Source organism: Euleptes europaea, chromosome 18 (assembly GCF_029931775.1).
Source record: "Euleptes europaea isolate rEulEur1 chromosome 18, rEulEur1.hap1, whole genome shotgun sequence".
NCBI classification, from domain to species: domain Eukaryota; kingdom Metazoa; phylum Chordata; class Lepidosauria; order Squamata; family Sphaerodactylidae; genus Euleptes; species Euleptes europaea.
Window position 1 is genome coordinate 16865818 of NC_079329.1, and position 6734 is coordinate 16872551.

Genomic DNA, 6734 nt, shown 5'->3' on the forward strand with positions numbered 1-6734 from the left:
CATAACAGCATAGAAAAAGAGTTGGTTTTTATATGCCGACTTTCTCTACCACTTAAGGAAGAATCAAACCGACTTACAATCACCTTCCCTTCCCCTCCCTACAACAGGCACATTGTGAGGTAGGTGGGGCTGAGAGTGTTCGGAGAGAGCTGTGACTAGCCTGAGGTCACCCAGCAGGCTTCATGAGTAGGAGTGGGGAATCAAACCTGGTTCACCAGATTAGCCTCTGCCGCTCATGTGAAGGAGCGGGGAATCAAACCCGCTTCTCCAGATAAGAGTCCACCACTCCAAACCACTGCTCTTAACCACTACATCACACTGGATGCATGCACATCATCATTTTCCAAATATGTAAAAGGGGGGGGGGGAAGAGCAGCAATTTTCATGGATGAAAACCATGTTTGCCAGAGCTTGGACAGAATCCTGCTCCCCAGTGTCAGGTTTAGTCTCTGGCAAGAAGCAGACACAAGAACCATGCTTATTTTATTAAATAAATGGTTCTGGTTAAGAGCCATCGACTGGGACTGGAACACCTGGATTTGAATCAGCTCTTAATCTCATCAGGCCACTTTGCGGCAAGCCTACGGTTAAAACCCAGCCTACCTCACAGGGCTGTTTGTTTAATGTGGGAACTGGCTGACACGTGTTTCCTTTTGTCCCTGGGAGCTCTATGCGAATCCTGTCAAAGTGAGTCCTGATGGGCAAAGTAAGGGGCACACACACCAGGAATAGGGTTGCCAAGCCCCAATTCGCCACCGGCGGGAGGATTTTAGGGTGGAGGGTGGGGTTTGGGGAAGAGAGGGACTTCAATGCCACAGAGTTAGGATTGCCAGCTCCAGGATGGGAAATATCTGGAGATTTTGGGGATGGAGCCTGAGGAGGGCGGGGTTTGGGGAAGGCAGGTGTTTTAATGCCATAGAGTCCAATTGCCAAAGAGGTCATTTTCTCCAGGTGAACTGATCTCTGTCGGCTGGAGATCAGTTGTAACAGCAGGAGATCTCCAGCCACTACCTGGAGTAGTGTAGTAATGGCTACACTTTTGAATCTTACCCCTTGTGGGAAGCAACATGTATCCAGCACTTTGAAATATTATTAAGATGTGCAATATAAGAGGAACCTTATTGAAGGACTGATGAAGAATTCATATTCAAAGAATTTGAAACGGCCGTATCCTCCATGAATTTTTTCCTCATTGAATATTGATATTCTCCTACCTACCTGCATTGAGAAGAGCGCAGAAGAATGATGTTTGTACTCTCCGAGACACGTCATATATGAACTGTTCCCTTTCTTCCTTCTCCTTTGAGGTGGTTGCTTGTATGTATGTATGTTTTACTGTTGTTATTTGCATGTTGTATACATTTTATATGTGACTTAGAATATTGATGTATAAGGTTAGACACAGTAGCATATAAAGATATTTTTGCACTTTAAATCTGATTTCGCTCCTGTACTGATTTCCTTATTTCCCCGATACTAGTACAGTGGTGTCTATTTCTCCCCCACTATCTGAAGGTTATTCACAGTATCCGAAGAAGTGAGCTGTGGCTCACGAAAGCTCATACCCTACCAGAAAATATTTTTGTTAGTCTTTAAGGTGCTGCTGGACTCTTGCTCTTTTCTACTACCTGGAGGTTGGCAACCCTAACCAGGAAACAGGTTTTCCCAGATCTCCCAAAGAGCCCACACCCTTCTTCCTTCAGGACACACAACCCAAGAACCTGCATTCCTTGCCAGCGTCCTGTCCTGGCCCTAAGAAAAGGACCCTGGATTGGCAGGGAAAGCCACCCCGGCCCTTTCCGGGCAGCATCACAATCGGGTCAGGAATTTGTACTGATACTACAACAAAATATCCCTAAAACACCAGAAATGATGTTGTTGAGCATAACTCCAGACACCATAGTGACCCAGAGACCTTTTTTGATATATGCCACTACTACCGCCAGAATGGTATACGCTAGGAGATGGAAAATGATGGATATACCAAATAAATCGGAGTGGATTGAAAAAATGATGGAATTAGTAGAAATGGCAAAAAGTACGGCGTTGATAAATCAAAAGGACAACAATGAATTTGCAAAAGAATGGGAGGCATGGATAAATTACTGTAGAAACGAACTTAAGTGTGATATTAAGAAACATATTTTGATCTCTAATTCAGAGTGGATGTACAAGATATGGATGCTTTTGGCATAATTGAGTTAGATAAATAATACAAAGAGAGAGACAATGTTAAATAAGGGGCCAGAGGAGGGGAGAGGGGAAGTTAAAGAATTATACTCTTTGATATGTGAACTGGAATGTATAATGATTTGGGAAAAAATAAAAAAAAAATTTTTTTTAAAAAAAGGAATTTGTTGACGCTCCCTCGGCGGAGGTGGGGCGAATGGGCTTGGATCGGAATTGCTCTAGATTAGAAGTTTTGCTTTCTGTTCTGCTGCGCAGGACCCGCTGCTTCGGGCCGGCCCAGGTAAGGCGATTCTTTCTTCTGATCTAAGAAGCCGGGTCCCTTTTTAACCCATCTGCCATCAGCGCACCGCTGGGGAGTCGGGAGCGAAGCGCCAATTCTCTTCCCAGATGCATCCCCCTACGTCGACCTGTAGGAGAAATCCCTCTTGCGCCCAGACCCCATCGCTCCCAAGTCCACTGCGGGGGCAGACTAGAGCTATTTTTCTATGGGCCATTTTGATGCTCGCTCAAAGCTCTTTTTTTTTTAAAATGCGACTTTAAAAAAATGCCTTTTCACGGTCCCGACGCAAAAGGAGAAGGGCCACTCCCTCCACTCGCCTGCTCCTTTTTATATATATATATATATATATATATATATATATATATATATATATATATATATATATATATATATATATATATATATATATTTCTTCATTTAATACATCAACATAGAAACAGCATCCAATACTAAATAGTAATAATAAAAATAAAAAAATTATATCACTAATTTAACAGTAAAATGACTCCCCCCTCTCCCTCTTCCATCTAGAAATAAATTGTATAAACTTTTGCTAACGGAGCGAATCCCAATATTATTTTAACCTGTTCTTATCCTAGCCAACAATATTAAATCAATACCTAATATAAAATTAATACAAAGTGTAGATAAGGGACTAGAGCAAAGAATATCCTTTAAATGATCCCATTAGAAATTGATTTTCACAGTAAATTCTCCAAGCCTCCCATTCCCCCCAAAATTGTACATTATCATTCTGGTTTATCAAAGCTGTAAGCTTCGCCATTTTAGTCAATTCCAGCATCTTTTTTATCCAATCCTTTTTGTCGACTGTCTTCCATTTAGCCGCATATATCAACCTTGCAGCCATGGTGGTATAAATCAAAAAGGTTCGATGGGTAAAAATGGTATCCGGTATCATACTTAATAGCATCATTTCAGGTGTTTTAGGAATATTTTGTTGTAAAATCAACCTTATTCCATTATATATCATCTCCCAAAATTTCTTAGCTTTTTCACAAGTCCACACTCGCCTGCTCCTTTGTTCCTGTTTGCATCGCCGTTAGCATATGCATAGCTAACACGCCTCTGTTGTTTTGCGTTGTTTCTTGAAGGGGATTCTTCCCGGCAAACACCAAAGGTGTTAAATGGGCTTTTTACTAATGCCAGGTCCCCCGTTTTCCTAATCCCTAACCCTTACAAAGCATTGGTCCATGTCAGTATTGGCTACTCACTGGCAGCTGCTGTCCCGGGCAGTGGCGGACTGGATCTAAAAATATTGGTTGCCAGGAGACAAAGGAGGCCCACTCACAACTATAAGGCTATCATTTAATTTTTATAAGAAATAAAATAAAATCCCAGGCTGGGATTCCCAGCTCAGCTTCATTGCACAGTCGCAATAGTAAAGATCCGAGCCTATATAACGTATATTAAAATAGCAATACAACGTAAATTTTAGTTGCATACATTAATATTGGAACTTCTACTGTATTTTCAAGCGACTAAAAGATCATTCTAAAAGGACTTTCATTCATAGGGTCGCCATGAGTCGACTTGACGGCACTTAACACACACACACACACAAAAAAAAGGTCATTAACATTTTTAACATATTCCCTAATGTTTAAGGGGCCCCACTTTATTAGGGGCCCACTTGCCATCGGGCAAGCTGACACCGTGGCCAGTCCACCACTGGTCCCAGATCTAAGGGCTGTCTTTTGCGTCACCTGCTCTTTGTGTGTGTGTGTGTGTAAAATGCCGTCAAGTCGCAGCCTATTTAAGGCAACCCCTTATGGGGTTTCAAGGCAAGAGACTAACAGCGGTGGTTTGCCAGTGCCTTTCTCTGCACAGCAACCCTGGTATTCCTTGGTGGTCTCCCATCCAAATACTAACCTTGCTCAGCTTCTGAGATTTAACAATATCAAGCTATACCATGCTGCCTCCCCTCCAGAGAACCAGCATGGTGTAGTGGTGAGAAGCGGAGGACTCTGATCTGGAGAGCCGGGTTTGTTTCCCCTCTCCTCCATATGAGCAGCAGATGCCAATCTGGAGAGTCGGGTTTGATTCCCCACTCCTACACATGAGCAGCGGATGCTAATCTGGTGAACTGGATTTGTTTCCCCACTCCTACACATGAAGCCAGCTGGGTGTCGTTGGGCTAGTCACAGCTCTCTTAGAGCTCTCTCAGCCTCCTACCTCTGTGTGTCTCTTGTGGGGAGAGGAAAGGAAGGTGATTGTAAGCCGGTTTGATACTTCCTGAAGTGGTAGAGAAAGTCAGCATATAAAAACCAACTCTTCTTCTTCCTCCTCCTCCTCCTCCCTGCGTCACCTGCTACCTGATCCTTTTAACTGCAAGTGTTGGGGATTGAACCCGGGATCTCCCGCAGACAAAGAAGGTGCATTTCCACTCTCTCCACTCATTAGGTAGGGCCTGATGATGTCACAGATGGGATGCAGCAGCAGGATGGGGTGGGACGTGGGGAAGTTACATTGAATGTTGTATTAAGAATAGTAGTATGTACCAGGCTAAACAACAATAATATGGAAAGTAACTATATGCTAAATGTAAAACATAGTTGAGTTTTTAGTGGTCATTATTGTTTCTCCTCTCCAATTGACCGTCTCCTAACATTCGGTGAAGAAAGAGACTGAGAGGTGATATGATAACCGTCTTCAAGTACTTGAAGGGCTGTCACATAGAGGAGGGTGCCGAGTTGTTTTCTGTTGCCCCAGAAGGTCGGACCAGAACCAACGGGTTGAAATTAAAGCAAAAGAGTTTCCTTCTAGACATTAGGAAGAATTTTCTAACTGTTAGAGTGGTTCCTCAGTGTGTTCACACAGTGGCCAACCAGGTGTGTGGCCAACCAGCCCACAGAAGCATCCTACCTGTATTCCATGGCATCTAATACATTAGGCATGCTCCGCTGAACCTGGAAAATCCCCACTTCATTCTGCAATTTTCACACCGGCTTCCTTTTTTTAGTCCTCAGCACTTCCTTGCTGTTCAGCCTGTTCAGCCAAATCTATTCTCAGTAACCCATTTCAGTACTTTCTCTTACTCTCTTCAGTAAGCCTGGAATTCTGCCTCCAGTTCCTCTGCCATTCCCCCCCACACACACACACACACACAATTCAGTGTTCCCTAGCTCCTGCCTCTTGATCTGTTGAAATGCCTGTTTAAAAAGTCATAAGAACACAAGAAAGGCCCTGCTGGATCAGACCGAGGCCCATCCAGTCCAGCAGTCTGTTCACACAGTGGGACAACTGATGTGCTCCCCCCATTATCGTAGAGTCCAATGAGCAACAATGAGGGCAGGAGGTTGGTTTGAGCTTACAGCTTGCTTTATTGGCCAAGGAGTCATAACCGGGTGAGCCAGGATCCAGACCAACAGCTCCGCGATCCTGTCACCCCGAGGCAGGGCTAATGCAAGAGGTTTTATAGACATTTGAGATTCCAATACAACAATGATACATTTTCTTAAGCGCTTCCTTGTGTGTTCAGCCTGTTTATGCAGGGCCTGTGGTTTTTGCTCTGTGTACATTGCAGACTTATTGTCTGCACTTAAAATGGGGGGATAGTTCACTATGCTATTGCAGGAAAATTTGTTTACTTCCTCAGGAACCCTTTGCTGCATGAGGAGGCAATAATAGGGTCATGAATCAGTAGCATTTCTAAAGGCAGCTTCCCTGCAGAGTCCAGAAATCCAGCCTCATGACACCAGTGCCTCGATCAAAATCTTTCAAATGGGGACTTGGGATTCATCAATAATGTTAGGGGAAACAATTTCAGCAACTCGTGAGACAATCCTGGTAGCTCAATGTCCTTGAATTGGGTTTCTGGCTGTGTAATCATGAGTACTAAATGATACCTTGGGTTCACCTTTTCTTTTTTAGTCCAAATCCAGATAACTTTGTATGTAGGTATTAAATTTTTACAAAATGTATTTAGTACTCTGATAAGATCCAGTGGTTAGAGAAACACACCCTTTGGGCTTTAAATGGTTACTTTTAACAATGTTTGCCTGCTACCCAGGTTTTTTTTTTCCGTTGTCAATTTTTATAACAACAATAAAACTGAACTTGAACTCTTTTAGTTAAGTGTATTGCGTGCAATGTGGCTTCTAATCCACACTAAAAGAAGAAGAATAGCTTTTATATGCCAACTTTCAGAGTCCACTGCTCCAAACGACCGCTCTTAACCACCACACCACGCTGGCTCTCTGAATGGGAGACACTGGTTTATAGGATTTCTGCTCTCAAGCTTTTT